Consider the following 19,256-nt stretch of genomic DNA (forward strand, 5'->3'; position numbering starts at 1 on the left):
ATTGAAAAGATTGAAATGATTGAAAAGAAGTGTTTAATATTAAAAGGAGAAGTGATCTTTATGGTGTTTTTCATCACAGCATTCTAGAAGTCTATGAGAGTTGAATCCGTTTCTCACATTTTTCTCCTTGAATTAACAAGGTTTGTGCTTAGGTCTTGGACAGTGGATACATTTTCAATTCCATAAACACATACTTTTACCACCATCTTCAATGACTGCACAGTATTCCACTGTGTATACAAAATTTATTTAATTAGTCCCAGTTGATATATATTTGAGTTATTTCTCATGTAATAATTCTTCCATTCTTGTATATTCAACTTTGCTAGGTGCAAAGATGTTCAATCAGTATAAATTCCTAGAAATGAAAAGGCTGAGGTCAAAGGTTTTTAAATTTTAGTTAGTAGTTGTGTCAGGGGCTATTAAAGGACAAGATAAGGTAGTTTGTGGGAGCTTAAGGTTTAGTGGGGGTGATGGAACTTGAATCTCTGGGTACATCATAGGACAATGCAGAAAGTATCTAGTAGAGAGCTGAAAAGTGAATGTTGTTAGGTGGGAAGGGTCACCAAATGTTGGAAGCAGTTTCAGAGACAGTAGGTGGATTGACCTTGCTTTGGAGTCCTTAAAAACAGCCTAGACCTCATCAAAGAGGGTATCTCTGGGAGAGCCTTCTGTAAAGGCAGAAAGAGGGGCTAGATTCTTTTCAATCCAACAAACACTTCGAGAGTGCTCCTTCAGCACCAGGCAGGGAATATGGAGGTAAATATACCAGCTCCTGGTGTCACGGGGCTGTCAGTCCAGAGGGGGACACATGGTGGTCAACAGGAGTTGCAATTTAGAGTGGATGGCTCCATGGGACCCCGCCCAAGGGGCAGACAACAAGATGACTCTGGGTGGCCAGAGAGAGTGGGCAGGCAAAGAGCCGCAGGTTAAAGGATGAGCGAGAACTCCTCAGAAAGCTGAGGAGGGGTCCCCAGAGTCTCAGCAGTGCAGAGGCTGGAGGCTGGGAGAGAGCGTGGGATGCTGTGGTCCAGTCTCGCTGGAGCATTAAACAGAGAAAGTGGGGTTGGTTCTTAGCAGCTGATTCCCACACCTGGGGTCATCTGTCTCTTCTCATCCCTTGGACTTCCTAGTTTCCTTTGTGGTCCAGCCTGGGTTTTCTTACAAGGAGGACTCGTGTTGCACCTCCTCTATGTAGAGTAGAAATGTCTAGGAGGCATATGATAAAGGTCCATCATGGAAGGACTCTGCTTCAAGGGCAGGGTCTCACTTGCAAAGCCTCTTGCCTGTATAGACAATACAGTTGCTAGGTAGATACTCACCCTCAAGGCTCCTGCCACAGTGCCACGGCATGGCAACGGCCAGAAGAGCTGCCTCTGCTGGTGGCCCAGCACCTCGGAAACAGGAAACAACATGTCCTTGGGTATGTGGGGCTCTTTTTTCAAAAAGCACGAAAAAAAAAAAGGCTTTTGTCTCCCATAGTCTCTCTCTTGACCTTTCATGGTATTTTTAATTTGTTTTTTAATGTCATGCTCTCTCAAGCATGTGGATACTCATGGGGCAAGTGTAGACCCTCACAGGTGCCTGGGGTACCCCTCCTCAACAACTGTGCTCAACACTGATCCTTCCTGCACTGATACCTCACCCCTGCCGAGGGCAAAGGGTGGCAGTGAGAGCCAGGCCAGGGATGGGAGCAGATGGCTGAGAACCTGTCCTGGGGAGTGTTGACCTGAAAAGAAACTGAGGCCAAATACATATAGCAAGGATTTGTTGTGCCAATATGACAACTGCAACCAGGGAGACATATAGTCAGGTCACCCTGAGAAATGCATTCTGAAAAGGGCCAGCAGAGCTTAGCATTTTATAAGCATAAGAGGGGGGAAGGGTCAAAGGAGAGAGTAAGAAATACAGTCCTGCCTAATCACTTCATCAGATTTTCTGTTGGTTGTTCATGACATATAGATTTGGGTCGTTACTAGGTTACATCCTACATGCGGCTAGTGCTGGTGCCAGTAGTGAGTTGTGTCTGGCCTATGGCAAATCATTAGATCCTTCTCTGACTCTTGATAGCCACATTGTCTAGTACCTAGGGTTGATCAAATGGGGTTCAGATCAAATGAGAAATTGAGCACTGTGAGAGGAGGTAGGCTGGGCTGTGATGAAGAAATGAGATTAGACTATTTCTGTGGCCCCAAGTATTGAAGGAGAGATGGTGGCCTGGCGGCTGTGTCTGAGAGTTAGAGCTGGGCGAGGAATGTTCACAGCCAGCCTAGCACCCCCTTAGCAGGACTGCTGTTGTACAGAGAACATTCCAGCTTTGCATAGAAAGATATACTAAGTGACCTTTGGGGTCTCTTCCTACTGTGGGATTTTGCGATTTTATCATAAAGTTTTAGGCAAGGTGATATTCATTCATTTACTCATTCAACAAACTCAAATTAATCAGGTACTCTTCCAGGTACTGGGAACAAAAGACAGATAAGAGCTATAAAACTGTGCTATCTATCCTAAGTGAATCATGGTGCGGTATATGCATGTATTGAAACAATACACTGTACCCCAGAAAAATGCACAAGTAAATGCTAGAATTAAATAAATAAATAAATAATATTAAATTTTTAATTGTGGGAGAAAACACATAACATAAAACTTATCATCTTAACCATTCTAAGTGCACTGTTCAACAGTGTTAAGTATATTCATTGTTGTACATTGCTGTGCAACAGATCTCCAGAACTTCTTCATCCTGTGAAACTGAAACTCTGTACCCATTAAAAAACAACTTCCCACTTCCCTCTCCCCCCAGCCCCTGACAACCGCCATTTTACTTTCTGTATTTATTTTTATTTTATTTGTTTTGTTTTAATTGAAACATAATTGATTGTACATACCTGTGGGGTACAGTGTTGAATATCAATACCTGTGTGCAGTGCCTGATCCTCACATCAAGATAATTACTATATTTATCATTACACAATGTAATCATTTTTTGTGGCCCTTTACCGATTTCTCACTAAAACCCCCTCCCCCTTTCCCACCTCTGTCAGCCTCAGCTCCATTCTCTCCTTTTGAAAGTTCAACAAATTATTGTGAGTGTTGTATATTTCTTTCTTTTTTTGTTTATTTATTTATTTTTATTTTTTTAGCTCCCACATATGAGTGGATACATGCAGTATTTCTCCTTCTGTGCCTGGCTTATTTCACTTAACATAATTTTCTCTAAGTTCATCCATGTTGCTGCAAATGGCAGAATTTCATTCCTTTCTATGGCTGCATAGTATTCCATTGTGTGTATATACCACATTTTCCTTATCCTGTCATCCACTGATGGACATTTAGGTTGGTTCCAACTCTTAGCTATTGTAAACAGAGCTGTGAAAAACACGGTACTGCATGTATCTCTTCAACATGATGATTTGCATTCCTAACAGTGGCATTGCTGGATCATAATCTGTAGTTGTTTGAAGAACCTCTATACTGTTTTCCATAATGGCTGCACTAATTTACAGTCCCACCTACAGTGTTGGAGGGTTCCCTTTCTCCACATCCTCTCTAGCATTTGTTATTCTTTGTCTTTTTGATAATGTCCAGTCTAACTGGGGTGGGATGAGATCTCAATGTGGTTTTGGTTTGCATTTCCCTGGTGCTTAGTGATGTTGAGCATTTCTTCATGTATTTATTGGCTATTTGTTTATATTCCTTTGAGAAATGTTTATTCAGCTCCTTTGCCCAGTTTTGAATTAGGTTATTTTTTTTTTATTGTTAAGTTGTTTGAGTTCCTTGTATATTCTTGATATTAATCCCTTGTTGGATCCTCAACAAAGTATTAGCAATCAGAATACAGCAACACATCAAAAAAAATGTACAACATGATGAAGTGGAACTCATCCCAGGGTACAAGTATGTTTCAACATCACAAGTCAATAAAAGTGATACACCACATCAGCAAAATCAAAGACAAAAACCATATGATTATCTCAATAGATGCAGAAAAAACATTTGACAAAATTCAACATCCCTTTATGATAAAGACTCTGAGAAAATTAGGTGTAGAAGGAAAGTATTTCAACACAATAAAAACCATATATGACAAACACACTGCCAACATCATCCTTTTAGCTTTTCACTTAAGAACAGGAACAAGACTAGGATGCTCCCTCTCACCACTCCTATTTAACATAGTATTGGAAGTACCAGCCAGAGATATCAGGCAAAAGAAAGAAACAAAGGCTATCCAGATTGGAAAGGATGAGGTCAAACTGTCACTGTTTGCAGATGACATGATCCCATATACAGAAAAACCTAAAGACTCTACCAAGAAACTCCTAGAGCTGATAAACAATTTCAGTAAATTTGCAGCATACAGAATCGACACTCAAAAATCAGCAGTATTTTTATACTCTAATAATGAACTAGCAGAAAAAGAAATCAAGAAAGCAAGCCCATTTACAATAGTCACCAAAAAAGTAAAATAACTAGGAATCAATTTAACCAAGGAGGTGAAAGACCTCTACAATAAGAACTTCAAATCACTGCTGAAAGTAATTAAAGAGAACGCAAAAAGATGAAAAGACATTCCATGCTCTTGGATTGGAAGAATTAACATTGTGAAAATGTCCATACTACCTAAAGCAATCTACAAATTCAATGCAATTACCATAAAAATTCCAATGACATTCTTCACAGAAATAGAAAAAAAACAATTCTAAAATTCATATGGAACAACAAATGACCCCAAATAGCCAAAGCAATCCTGAGCAAAAATAAATAAAGAAAGCTGTAGGCATTGCACTACCTGACTTCAAATTATACTAGAAAGCTATAGTAACCAAAACAACATGGTACTGGCATAAAAACAGACACTTGGACCAATGGAACAGAATAGAGAACCCAGAAATCCACTCACATACCCTCAGCCAACAGATCTTTGACAAAGGCAACAAGAACTACATTGAGAAAAAGACTGCCTCTTCAGTAAAAGGTGCTGGGAAAACTGGATATCCATATGTAGAAGAATGAAAGTAGACGTGCACCTCTTGCCATATACCAAAAGCAACTCAAAATGGATTAAAGATTTATATATAAGACACAAAGCTATAAAACTACTGAAAGAAAGCATAGGGCAAACACTTCATGTCTATGTTCATCCTGTTGTAGCATGTGACATGATTTTTTTTTTAAAGGTTGAATAATATTCCATTGTATGTATATATCACATTTTGTTTATCCATTCATCTGTTGATGGACATTAAGTGGCTTCTGTCTTTAGGCTATTGTGAATAATGCTGCTATGAACACGGATGTGCAAATATCTCTTCAAGATCTTGATTTCTATTCTTCTGAATATATACCCAGAAGTGATATTGCTGGGCCATATGGTAATTCTATTTTTAATTTTTTGAAGAAAGTTTGTACTGTTTTCCGTAGCGGGTATAGCATTTTACATTCCCACCAACATTGCACAAGGATTCCAATTTCTTCATAGCTCACCAACACTAGTTATTTTCTGCTTTTTGTTTGTTTTTATAGTAGCCATCCTGATGGGTGTGAGTACTGAACTCCTGCAGAGGTCAGGCATGTCAACAGAAGCAAGCAGCGGGGTATCTGAAGCTGGGTAGAAGTCAGGGTAGGGCACCATAGAGCATGCTGGAGGTGGTCAGATGTTTCTGGTGATGACGGTACCAGGAATGGCTTTGGTGTGGAGGTGACCCTTGGGCCGAGGGTTGAAAGATGAGTGCATGCCATTCATCTGCTGTGAGGCATTGGGCAAATCAGTTCATCTGTTTGAGCCGCTGTGTGTTTCTCCATTTCTGACAAGATGGGCTAGGCCAGGCAGCAGAATGAGGTGTGGATTTGTGGAACAGTCTGGCTAGTTTATTTGCTGTCCTTTGTCTCAGGTATATGACTTCTGGGTAAGGTCAGGGGTGTTTCCAATGTAAATCTCTCAGAATTGTTGCCTCCTGGTCCTTTGCATGGATCGTTTTTCTCAGCTAACCTGAAATAAGCCAGGTCCTTCCTCCCACCCATCATAGACACTCCTTGGCCTTTATGCCCAGCAGTTGGCATGTGTGCAATGGTGGTGGTTCATATCGCATCCCCTGTGGGTGTGGGAAGCCATGGAATCTTGGCTCTCCAGCTGACTGCCAACTGGGGGCAGGGGACAGGTGTTCCTCATGACAGAAGGTAACACCTGTGGCTGGAGAGATAAGCAGAGTTCCAGTCTGAGTCACTGGAAGGCAGGTCTGCTTGAAGGAAACAGGAGAAAGGAAAACTGACTGAGGAAAGCATCCTGAGGTTGCAGCCGGTACTGCTGGTGTGCGGTTCTTCTGGCCTAAGCCTGTACAGAAACATGCTTAGGATCTCTGGGTATTGCCTGGACCTGGCCTTTGTGCAGGAGCCTAGCTGCCTACTGTGAGGGTGACTGGGATATCCGTTCTAGGGACCCAGAGGAGACAACTACCGAAGGAAGGTATCGCCCCCTACTGGTTCTAATGAAATACAGTAGAGCTGCGGGCTCCTAAAACCTCATCTAGCCTGCAAATCTCCCCATGCCCTCCCCCTGTCCTCCAGTCCCCATTGCCAAGAGAAATGGACGTGTTTCTAGATTCTAAGGTTCACGTTTTGGTCCATGTGTTCCACTTGAGTTGTGTCTTATAATTGATGTGTATAATTAAGGTGGTAGTGTCTCCCTGTCTCCTCACCCCTGAAAAACTGCTTATAAATTGATGGTACTCAGTCTGGCCACTTAGCTCAATTGGTTAGAGTGCAGTGTCATAACACCAAGGTCAAGGGTTTGGATCCCCATGCCGGCCAGTTGCCAAAAGAATAAATAAATAAAAATCGATAGTACACCTTATTATCTTCTACTTGACCTCATTGACTGTCATAGCAGCCCAGTGAGGTAGAAAGGGACCCTGGTGAAGACTCTGTAGCTAATAAACTGTGGAGCCAGGATTTGAACTCAAAGTGAGTAATCCAAGGCCCCACTTTCCTCCTTTACACTAAATCCCATTGCCTGGCCCTGGTTTCCAAAAATGCAACAGCTGAGTGAGGCCCCCCTCCTGCCACCATTCTGTCCTGCACTCTCTGGACTGTCTGGCCACAGTGGCTCTTGTACTGTGGCAGAGGTTCTGTGCAATGCTATGCTCTACCCTATGAGCTGATAATGCAGAATGGTGACAGAGGAAAAATGATCTGAGCCAGATGCCCAAGCAGGTGTTTTTTTTATTTTTTGACCTCCCAGGGTTCCAAAGCTGGGAAAAAAACCTGAATCTGACAGCACAAGCCACCAGACGTTTTGTTGTCCTCTTTGATGCTGTTGGATATTCACAGTGATGTTGCTGGAGGGAAGGGAGATTAACTTCATTTCCAGTTGAGGAAACTGAGGCACAGGGAAGTGAAGCAACTTAATGTCACATACAGAGTGGAGATACAATACAGGACATCTGGCTTTGATATCCATGCTTTTTCCATTTATTCTGTTCAACCATATGAAATCGCCATTTGAATGGGTCAAAAACAGTTGAATATAAGCAATTTCATATAGCTCAACTTAATTGCATACTGCTTCTCCAGGGCATGGCAAATTTCTGAAAGTAATCCTGAGTGCTCAGAAAAAGGTGCTTTATGAATATGAGTAGCTTCATCTATGATTTTAGAATCTTTTGAAAACCTGTAATTCAGGCATCACAAAGATAATGGGGATGATGGTGATGTTACTAATAATAGCAGTTAACCCTTCTGGAGCACTTAACACATGACCTGCCCTGTGCTATGTACTGCCCATGCATTATTTCATTTAATCCTCCCAGCTGCCCTATATGATAGATACTATTATCATCCCATTTTACAGATGAGGAAATTTCACTTTAAGATTGAGAAAGTGAGAACATTCAGTTAATCAAAATATTCAATTAATCAGAACTCCCATGCCTCCCATCTTCCTCTGGATTCTGGAGCAAAGGCTGTGTCCATGGGCTCTGGAAATAGCGGGCCGGATCAATTTGACCCACTAGATTGGCTCCTGTGTGGAGGAAACAGAGTGTGCCCAGGAGGAGTGTTGAGCAGGGGCCAGCTCTGGGAGGTCATCACAGGGAGGGCTAGATTGGTCAGGATGTAAGTTTAAGTTATGGTTGAGGAGGGAAACCTAATCCAGCATTAGGCCAAGTCTGTAAACTGGCAATTCAGGAATGGATCAGAAACCCAGGAGATCTGAAAGGCTGCAAGGAATAGAATATATGTGGAATAAAGCAAATGGTGCAGAACATAAGCTGTGAATAGCCACAACTCAGGTGCACAGTCCCTGACTAACAATTCCAAAATCCATACAGCTCTGAAAACGGAAAGTTTTCTCTAATTTGGCAGGAACTCTTTCATTGTACAATCTGACATGAGGCTATTTATTGTCTTTATCCTATTTAATGTAATTATTCTCATGATTTGCTATATATATATTAATTCATTTGATTATGAAATGCTGTCCTAGACTCTAATGGGAGATTATTAAATACTCTCTCTCTTTGTAAAATGAGAGAGATTTAGGATTTTATAACACATTGAGCTTTAAAGATTTTGGATAAAAGATGAGGGCTTGTAATATATGCTATTCACTGAACATTTATTATGTGCCAGACACTTCTCTATGCACTTTACATGTATAATTTATTTAATGCTTATGATACTCTATGTGATAGATACTAACAATGGCCCCATTTGACTGAAAAGAAAACTGGAACCCAGAGAAGTTTTGTAATCTGCCTAGGGTTATAGATAGTTAGTAAACGGCAGGTAGTGAAAAGGTAAGGGTCTTGGGAACCTCATTTTATAGCATGGAAGTGAGTCAGATAGCTCAAGAGGAATCAACCACCAATCTTTTTTGGGGGCAGAAGAATTATTTAAACTTATGACTTGGCTGAACTAATTGGGCAAGTCAGTCAATAGTGAATCCAGTTGTTGGGTAAGATAAGAGGCTTAATGAAAGGAATTTTCTTTCTGCTATCTAGGTCTCTAATGAAACTATTCAGCAACAGTAGAACCTGTACTAACCCTTTGGGAAAACAATGTGACTTTTGAGTGGTGCGAATTCATTGATAGAAGTCACACTTCTTTATTTAAATATCCAAGGGGCAGCCCAATGTCATTTGTTAAACTGGATTTTTGGCTTATTGCACTTTGTAATGAATATACTAAATTTTGAAAATCTCCATTGGCTTTTGTGGCAGCACCATTTGTCTTAGTAGAAATCTTTAATGTTTTTCCTAGAAGTTGTATTTCTGTTGAGTAGCTGAGTGGGCTGATTGACATAATCTTCCTTTATTGATGCCCACGTCATTCAGGACAGAATCCCAAGCCTCAACAAAATAAAAATAGATCACATTTATAATTTCTTCTCAATGTTCTACACTTATCTTGGTTAGAGAGCTGAATCACATTCATTTGACAGGATTTGTTCTTTATGAAGCTTTACTGACTGCTTTCTTACAACTCTATATATCACAGTGTTTCTTGACTGATAATTACTTTTCATTTTTTTTTTCTTTCTGGAAATGAATGCAATGTGCATATTATGAATAATGGATGGCTTTATTTATATAATTGTTATAAATGATTACAAGGGTTAGACAGGAATATTCATTCCTTTATCAAAACAAATATGAATCAAGGATTTTGTTGATTTGTAAATTATCTTTGAATGGAATTTTGAAAAAAATTTTTCTTTATATTTTCGGCACAGAATCTTAATAAATGCGTACTGTTGCATACAAAGTAGAATAGATGAATATTCCAATATGTTCAAATTTTTTAAAGTAATAACGACAGATTAACAAATATCTCTGTATCATAGTGATGATTTATTAAAGTTGTTTATTGCTGGTACAATGAACCTTTGTTTTTCTTTTTGGCTGCTTTTACCTTTGAACTTCCTTTCCAATTTGTAAATTATTCCCAGGGTAAGAGACATAAACTTGTTTTCATAGCTTCCCTTGCTGCTAGGATGCTTCAAGGCATGTGAACTGAGTGCCAACAATCATATGCTTGCATTCGAAATTTTGAATTGAAAGCAAGTGACACAAATAAACAGATGTAGCATAGAACCATTCTGGTGAGAGGAAGGGCAAACAGGCCTAAAGCAGACCTCTCTGTTGGAGAGGGCTATGGAAGAGGTTCTGGCAGTACTTTCTGGCTTCCACTGTGTTGGATGAACTATGTGTTCAGAGATGGGGTGTACCCAGTGGCTATCTGTGATGAGATGCACGTTGCTCCTAGCTTTGTAGTCTTCAAGCCCCGTTCTCTGAGTCTCCCTGAAAATCTGCAAACTGTCTCATATCCTTTAATACATTTCTCTTCTATGTAATTTAGCCAGAGAGGGTTTCTGTACTTTGCAGCTAAGAAATCCTATTGGTACAACTGGAATGTGAAGATTATGACAAGGAAATAGTATTCTTTCATCCATATCTTCTTTCAGCTATTGGAAAATTTCAATAGAATAACACTATTTGCCAGGTCATTCTCACAGTAGTCATCATTTACTTAAACAGATTCACTGTTGAGAACAGCAATCTAGACAGAGTGATACACACCCACGAGAGCTGTTTCTAAGAGAAATGGCAGGTAACTCAATATGAGTGCAATGAATGGCTGTGAGTTTGGAGTTCACCAATGGCCTTAAAAACAGAGTCTCCTGGAGATTAAAAGATGAGCCATAAAGAGGTTCTGGCTAGAGATCCTCTGGAAGGCTCTAGGTTCTTGGCTTGAGAGATACTAAGAGCTGGTTGGAACAAACAATACAGTCTCACTAGAGACCCACAATGTAATTCTTCCACCCATTCATTCAACACACATTTATTGACAGCCTGCTCTGTACCATGTCCATGCATGAGAGACAGCAGTGAACAGAGCAGGGCTTTGTTTGGTCTCTGAGGTTTCAAAGTGTTTTCCCATACACATGAGGGAAGAACAGCAGCTTTTATAGCTGTCTGTAGACATTGAAAATTGGAGAGGTTAAGTGGTTTATCCACAGTCATATAGTAAGTAGCAGGCTGAGAATCAAATTCAATTCTTCTCTTCCAGAATCCTACATTCTTTCCAGAGCACCAGCCCTTCTTACCTAGCAGAGCTCATGTCAACCCTGAGCTCTACCTACTTAGCCATTTTTCCCCCCTAGGGCTGTGGCATTATAAAAGACATGGTCCCCACCCTTACTGATACCACAGTCTAGAGGGCAAGATAAGTGTGTGCACAACTGAGTCACTCCTCTCCTCATGCCTGTGTCTCTTCTGTTACATTATCCTACTGGATGGCATTGGTTTTTCTTTTTTTAAAATTGAAATTTCTTTTGAGGTAATTACATATTATTAAAAAAGCTAGATAACATTCAGTTGTAAGAAGTAATAGAGAGATCCTGTGTATCCTTTTCCCAGTTTTCCCCAATGGTAAGATCTTGCAAAACTTGTATAACACCACAACCAGGATATTGACATTGATATAATCCACTGAACTTATTTGGATTTCCAAGTTTGACTAATACTTATTTGTGTGAGTGTGTGAGTATGTGTGTGTGTTTAGCTCCATTGAATTTTATCGCATGTGTTAGTTTGTGTATCCACCACCACAGTCAAGATACAGAACAGTTTTATTACCATAAGGATCCCATGTGTTGTCCTCATATATATTGAACAATCAGGGTTTCATATACCAAAAGCCCCACCCAAACCACACGGTCAGTGGATGAGTTTTACCCCAACCTGAGCTCCTTCCCAGGGAGCTTGCAGGAGACTTTAAATGATCAGCCTCTTTCTCCTCCATTTTTTTCTTTGTGGGATCAAGGAGGGGTGTTTACTGTAAGTCTGATGTGGGATTAATGTGTCTGGACCTCTCCTGGTTCCCTTGAATTTCCCTCACTGTGTACACACCTGTTGTGAGAAAAGAAATCTTCTTAGGTTACAAAGACAAAAGGCAGTTAGTAGAGCAGGATGTGGGATAAGAAACCCCCACGAACTCCCTGCCAACTGTCAAACCCACTGCAATAGGCCGGCACAGGAAAGACCTGTCTAGTAAGTGAGCTGCAGAGACAATTTTTTTCTTCTTTTTCAAGGATGAGATTGAATGGAGCCTGGGAAGATTGCTTTTATTCTAAAATTTGTCTACAAATGGCATCAACAATTTATTATGTGATGAAATATTGTTATCTCTGTTTCTTTTTGTTGCATATTAAAAATCTCAGCAGACTAGGGAATTAACCCATAAGTATGGGTAGTAGGGGATGGGCGGCAGTGAATTGTTTCCCAATTTCATTCAGGACATATCCTGCTGGGGTTATATCAATGATGTTAGGGGATACAGGGACATGGTGCTAAATAATTGAATCACAGAGAAAGCTATTTTTTAGAAAACTCTTTCAATTCTGCTTTTGCTAAAGAAGAAATCTTATCTTTAACAGTTCTCTAAATCTTGCCAATTCAAAAAACCAAAGCAAACTAGCAAGGGTAGAAAACTTCCTTAATCTGTGTAAGAGTATCTACAGAATATCTGCCGTGAGCCTGACACTTAGAGTAGAATATTGAAACTTTCCCTTTGAGAGCCAGACTAAGACAAGGACGTCCATCTGTATTCAGATTTGTACTGGAGATCCTAGTGGATACGAGAATCTGAAATAAAGTTATGATGGCTGTTAAACAAAAAACAAAAACAAAAACTTCCCAATTCTTTTTTGAATAAGGAGAGAATAGGCCTCATTCTCAGGACAATCTCAGGCAACAGCTTCTACTAGAGCTACAGTTTAGTAACACCGTTCTTTCCCTCACCATATTTATCTTTAAAGTTACTTTCATTAAGCCATGTGTTACTAATTTACTATTTAAAGTAGAACATAAAGTTTTATTTTAATATAAATTTCATCTGAATAATACATGATGATCTAATTTTAAGAATTAAGTTAACAATGGTAAAGGAGATATTTGGATTCGATAATTTCCTAAAGGTGGAATTCAAATAGCTGAAGCAGGAAAGCATTGGTGTAATGGGGAGAAGTTTGAGCTCGGTGAAAGAACTGGCTTCCAGAATTAGATCCGTCAGCAAGTACAGTAGGACCCTGGGGAACATATACCTTCTCTGGGCTTCCATTCGTTTATCTGTAAAATCAGGAAGTTGGAGTGTTAAACACATTCATTGAGCATTTGCCATTTGCAAAATGTTATGTTTATGAATATGAGACTACTATGATGAAAACAGTATGAATCCTGCCCCCAAGAAGTTTACATACTAAAACAAAACAAAATAAACCAAACAAAGTACTGGGTACTAGCAGAGGAGACAGACAGGCAAATAGTCAACTACCAAAGAAAGAAGAATATGGCTGAGCTCTCGTCCTGTTCTGCCATTAATGATCTGATTTTATACAAGTTATTCAGCCTCTCTGAGCCCCAGATGTTTCTCGATTAAATCAATAGCCCTCCTACACCTGCTCTGTCAGAGGGTTACTTTTCCAGAAGGAAAAGGAGCATCTTTCAGCAAAGGTTGTAGGTCGTTCTGTTTCCTCCCCATGGCTTGTGGGTCCCTGGACAGCTCTAAAGCCCATCACCAAAGGCTGTCCCCAAAGTCATTAATGGATCCTGTAAACACAGTTTTCCAAGTGAGAGCAGAGTAATTTCTGTTGCCAAAATCCTTCCCATCCTTCAAAGCCATGATTAATTGACCTGTCTTTGGAGAAGCCTGTTCCCCATTCCCTCTTTCCTCTTGTATTCCATTCTAATCACTTTATCACAACGTGTGTGTGTGTGTGTGTGTGTGTGTGTGTGTGTGTGTGTGAAGCCTCACACTGGCCTGTGAACTGCCAGAGCACAGGGACCAGGTTTTCACTTTTTCTGTTCTTCTAGTGCATAATTCAGTGTCTGGCACATAGTAGGCAACACCCAGCCCCTGTGCGTTTGTGAGCATGCACGTTTGTGTGTGAGTGTGTGTGTGTTGGTGATGAAAAGAGTCATAACATTTGGAAGATAGTTGAATAAAGCAAGGTTGTTTCAAATCAATTTCTTATTGAACAACATAAGGAAAAGTACACAAAACAGAACTGAACAGCTCAATAAATGATCACAAAGTGAAGTCTTGTAAATACCACTCAGACCCAGAAGCCAGACTTTTTGGGCACTTCTGGCCCCCCTTTTTCCTCCATCCTATCCGAACGCAACAAGATGTCTCAATTCATTTTGCAGCTTTTTCCCATAAACTTTTATTTTTAAAAATTTCAAATCTACAGAAGAGTTTCAAGAACAGTGTAATAATCCCCCGTGGACACTCTACCTTGATATGGTAGTTAACCTTTCACAATCTGTTTTCTATCTATTTTCTCTATCTATGTCCTTGTTTGGTTTTTTCCCAAAGCATTTTAGAGTTAGTCACAGGCATCATGACACATAATCACCAAATAATCTATCATTCATTGTATCCTAAGAACAAGCACATTCTCTTACTAAAACCACAATACAATGACTACACTTGGGAAATTGATACAATATAGCAGTCGCCCTGTATCCCCAGTTTCGTTTTCTGCAGTTTCAGATACCCACGGTCAACTATGGTCCGAAAATATCAAGTGTAATGTTTCAGAAATAAACAATTCATAAGTTTTAATTTGTGGATGGTCTGAGTAGCATGGTGAAATCTCACACCATGCCCCTGTGTCCTGCCAAGGCTGTGAATCACCCTTTGTCCAGCATCTCCAGGCTGTGGAGGTCACTTAGCAGCCACTGTCACAGTATCACAGTGCTTGTGTTCAAGTCACCCTTATTTCACTTCATAATGGCCCCAAAGTGCAAGAGTGGTAACACTGGCAATTCAGATATGCCACAGAGAAGCCATAAAGTGCTTCCTTTAAGTGAAAAGGTGGAAGTTCTTAATAAGGACAGAAAAAAAATCATGCTGAGGTTGCTAAGATCTACAGCACAATAAGATCTTTTGAGATAGAGAGACAATATTCACATAACTTTTATTACAGTGTATTGTTGTATTTGATCTGTTTTATTATTAGTCAGTGTTGTTAATCTAATACTTTGCCTAATTTATAAATTAAACTTTATCATAGTACTTATGTGTAGGAAAAACCATAGCATATATGAGGTTTCAGGCATCTGCAGGGGTCATGGATATTTCCTATGGATAAGGGGGGATGCAATACTGTATGGTACATGTGTAGATTTCTCCAGTTGTTCCAACAACGTCTTTTATACCTATTAAAAGCTTTTTGTTCGTCCAAGATTCAAACAATAATCGCATATTGCATACGAAGTTTCTAGTCTCCTTTAATATGAAGTTACTTCAAAAAGTTCATGGAAAAATAGAATGGAGAGATAATGCGAATCTTTCCATGAACTTTTTGAAGTACCCTCCTATAGGGCAGTTCCCTGACCTTTTTGGTTTTGTTTTTGTCCTTGTCTTCATGAAATTGACATTTCTAGAGAGTCAAGACCAGTTCTTTTGCAGATTTTTCCCTCAATTAATATTTGTTTATTTATTTCTTCATGAGTAGATTTACGTTGGATTTTTTTTTCCCCAGAGAGGTACATGGATGATATGCTCTTTGTGCATGGCTGGAGGAGGCTCCTGACTTCAATTGGCTCATTATTGTTGATAAGTGTAATTATTGGATTAAATGGTGTCCTCCAGATTGCTCCCAACAGTCTTTTATCCAATGGTTTTAGCTTCCATCAAGGATTCTTAGCTAATTAATAATCATATAGGGATTATAAACTGAAGATGTAAGTGTTTTCTATTATTATCTCTATGTAAAATACAAGATTTGAGGCCCATCTTGTGCAGCGCAGGATTTGTAGCTCTGCCATGGCTCTGTGCATGAGCTTGGGGACAGGGGTTGGTAGAGAAGGGGCAGGTGGAGCTGACACATTGGACTGGGGATAAGGGCGAGGTTAGTAGCCCACTTGTGGGATGAGGGCCGGCCAGCTGAGGGGCACTGGCAGGTGGCTAGGTGGGGGAGATTGTGTGCAGTCGGGGTGCCAGAGTGGAGTCTGGGGTTCCTGGACCTGCTCCAAACCTGACTTCTTCATGGGTTTTCTGGGACAGCATCAGAGCTGGCAAGAAAAATAAAGCTTGTCCCTGTAGACCAATGAAGTAGCTTTTAAGCCAAATCCATCAGCAGACCTTGGAGGAAGCTCATTTAATTTGGAATACTTGCCTGTGCCTCCTGCCTCTTTCTCTAGTCCGTCGCTGGCACCAGTTTTTAATGACGTTGGGACGGGGCCTCAAATGTGGGGTGGAGTGTTGCTTTAGTCGGTGGGGCAGCAGAACTGTTTTAATGGGAAATAATTGCTGAATGTGCTCTTGCCCAGTTAAATATTGCAGCAGGTAATATATGCTTTTGAAAAACATATGTGGAAAGTGTGGAAAGCATAGTTATCAGAGGTTAGGTTCTGGAAGTGGGACACACAGTGCGTAGAAGAGGCTGACGTTTAGCATCATTGTCGCTAGAGCAGAGCTTCTGCAAAAGTTTGCCACAAGGAGGGGTACAGGTCCGCGAGCAAACAAGTATGGCAATTGAGAGGGTTTGTAAAAGCTGTCAAGAATGAGGTCCACCTTAAGAGATACCAAGTGAAATTTAGAACGAGAGGGTAAAACAGATTACTATGCTCAGAAACACTTGGTGATCCAGGATAAACATAAGTACAGCACACCCAAATGCAGGACAATAGTTCTGTGACTAACAGAGATATCATTTGCCAGTTGCTTATTCCCGTATACAAGGGGATATGATAGTCTGTGCAGCTTATTTATGTACACGAACTACCAAAATACAGTGCAAAGTTTGGCCTGACAAATTAAGCTGCAGCATATTGTACCAACCTGCTGCTGGGCCACAGGCTTCTCCATAGGTTCGGCGTGGACAAGGTCTATGAAGGACACGTGAAGGTGACCAGAAAAGAACACGATGTGGAAAGCATTGATGGTCAACCCGTGCCTTCACCTGCTATTTGGATGCAGGCCTTGCCAGAACTACCACTGGCAATAAAGTCTGGGGGGCCCTAGAGGGAGCAGAGGATGGAGGCTTGTCTATCCCTCACTGTACCAAATGAGTTCATGGTTATGATTCTGAAAGCAAGGAACTGAATGCAGACGTAAGTACAGCAGAAGCACATCGTGGGTCAGAACATTGCAGATCGCATGTGTCACCTAGTGGAAGAAGGTGAGGAAGCTCATAAGAAACAATTCTCTCGAGACACGAAGAACACCGTGTCCCCAGGCATGACGGAGGAAAGGTATAAGAAAGCTCACGCTGCTGTACGAGACAACCCAGTCTATGAGAAGAAGCCCAAGGAAGAAGTTAAAAAGAGGAGGTGGAACTGTTCCAAAATGTCCCTTGCCTAGAAGAAAGATCGGGTAGCTCAAAAGAAGGCAAGTGTCCTCAGAGCTCAGGAGCGCGTTGCTGAGGGCTAAACCAAATGACAACTTTCTATGGGATATTTCAGATAAAGACAATAAACTTATTGACTGAGCAACTCATTTAAAAAAAACAGAGAGCACGCGAGAGATTTCCCATCTCCTTTCCTTTCCCGCCCCCTCCCCCTTTTTAGTATCAGTATAGCTTTATGGATTATCTATTTAATTCATCATAATCTATTCTTGCCATTATTTATTTTTTGATTCTCAAATCGCCCCATATTCTGCCAGAGCGAGCCCCTTCAGGTTGTCCACATCTTCTCGACATTTCCCCATCACTTTTTGAGCACTTCCTTGCTTTCTGGCATAATATGATAGTCCAAGTTCAATATAAGAAAGGAATTGAACTAGAGTATCTAACCTCTGCTGATTAAAATGTTAATAAAAGAAAAAATAGGAATGTGGGAATGAATGCCCAGGTTCAATAATGTCAAACACCTCCCTGAACTTTGACAAAAACAGCAGGTTCTGGACCTGCCTCAGTGAAGCTCCCAGAAAAGGATCCTGGTATAGTCACTGTTGTCTGAGAGAGGCTCTGGGGTGCAGATCCTGCTGGGGATGCGGAGACTCAAGAGCTCAGCAAGGCGCAGGCTCGTGAACACCTGCCCGGCACGATCTGTGGTACATATCCATGGCAATGGAAGACAGAAAGCACAAGGCAATTAAAACCACAAGTTAAATGATTTTATCCAGTGATTTTAACTCTGCTTTATGAATAATGTGATGAGAGCAGCAAACCAATGATAAAATTATCTGTTTGCCTTACACCAGTTTTAGTTTCTTCTGCACGAATGTCTGTAAAGATGAGAATGCCCAGTAAAGGTGACCAACAAAAGGAAAACAGAAAAAAAAAAAAAGAAAAAGAAAAACAGAGAAGATGATGACTTAAAAACCCTGCAATCTGGCTGATGAAAAAAAAAAAAAAATCAAACTTGAAAATGTTTCTCCAAAGCAGAGACTCCTAGGGATCACTGGAAACTTCTAGCTGGTTTGAATTTCAACTTGCAGGTGTCCCTGAAACAGCTGTGTGATGTCAGCTGGGTGTGTGGAAATAAGTGAATAAGGCTGTGCATGAGGATGGGAAGAAAAATAAGCTCTGGGTCAGTTGTGGCCATTCGCCATGTCCCCAGGGACCTGATAGTACACTAGTATGAATGCCAGCAGGGATGTCCCAAGTGAACTGTCCCATGTGCTTTAAAATTGTGCTGAACCTTCCCTATTTTCTCAAGTGCAGAATCCTAGAAGATATCCTACACTGATCGGGGTCAAATTCAATAAGAAGGCTAGACCGTGGGAAGACATGGAGAGCATCTTGTTCCTGTCCCACAGTGTGCTGCCTACTTTTTCACCATAGATTTCCAAAGCCCTTTAGTATTATCTGCTCGGTTAAGACATTGCTCTTTGAGTTTAGAAAGTTTATTAACTTATTTTTGTTTTATTTTTATTTTTTTGGCGGCTGGCTGGTATGCAGATCCAAACCCAGTACTCAACATTTTTAGACAAAAGGTACTGAAGACTGATTTTTTTTTTTTTTGAGTAAACTGCTGAATTTTCTAAGGCAAAATAAGGGTACTGCAGCACCTTGTTCATTTGAACTCAACCGCTTGGAATTTTCTGGTCCTCCAGTTGTTAAGAGAAGAGGGTGAATATTAATAAAATGAGTAGATATGTAGTATTCAAGCTTTAAAGAGCCAATTTCCAGAAGATATTAAGTAGTTGAGTCAGCAAATACACACACCACTGTTATTTTTTATCTTGTCTATAGCAGACATAGGTAATCTTTCACAGCTCTTCAAAATCTAATGAGCCAG

General features: G+C 40.5%; 1 pseudogene; it reads left to right on the forward strand.

Annotated features, from left to right (window-relative positions):
* Positions 1 to 6,073: 6,073 nt before the first annotated feature.
* On the forward strand, positions 6,074 to 17,442 carry LOC134363717 (large ribosomal subunit protein uL18-like; annotated as a pseudogene).
* The last annotated feature ends 1,814 nt before the right edge of the window (positions 17,443 to 19,256 follow it).

The sequence above is a fragment of the Cynocephalus volans genome, chromosome 15, assembly GCF_027409185.1.
Source record: "Cynocephalus volans isolate mCynVol1 chromosome 15, mCynVol1.pri, whole genome shotgun sequence".
NCBI classification, from domain to species: Eukaryota; Metazoa; Chordata; class Mammalia; order Dermoptera; family Cynocephalidae; genus Cynocephalus; species Cynocephalus volans.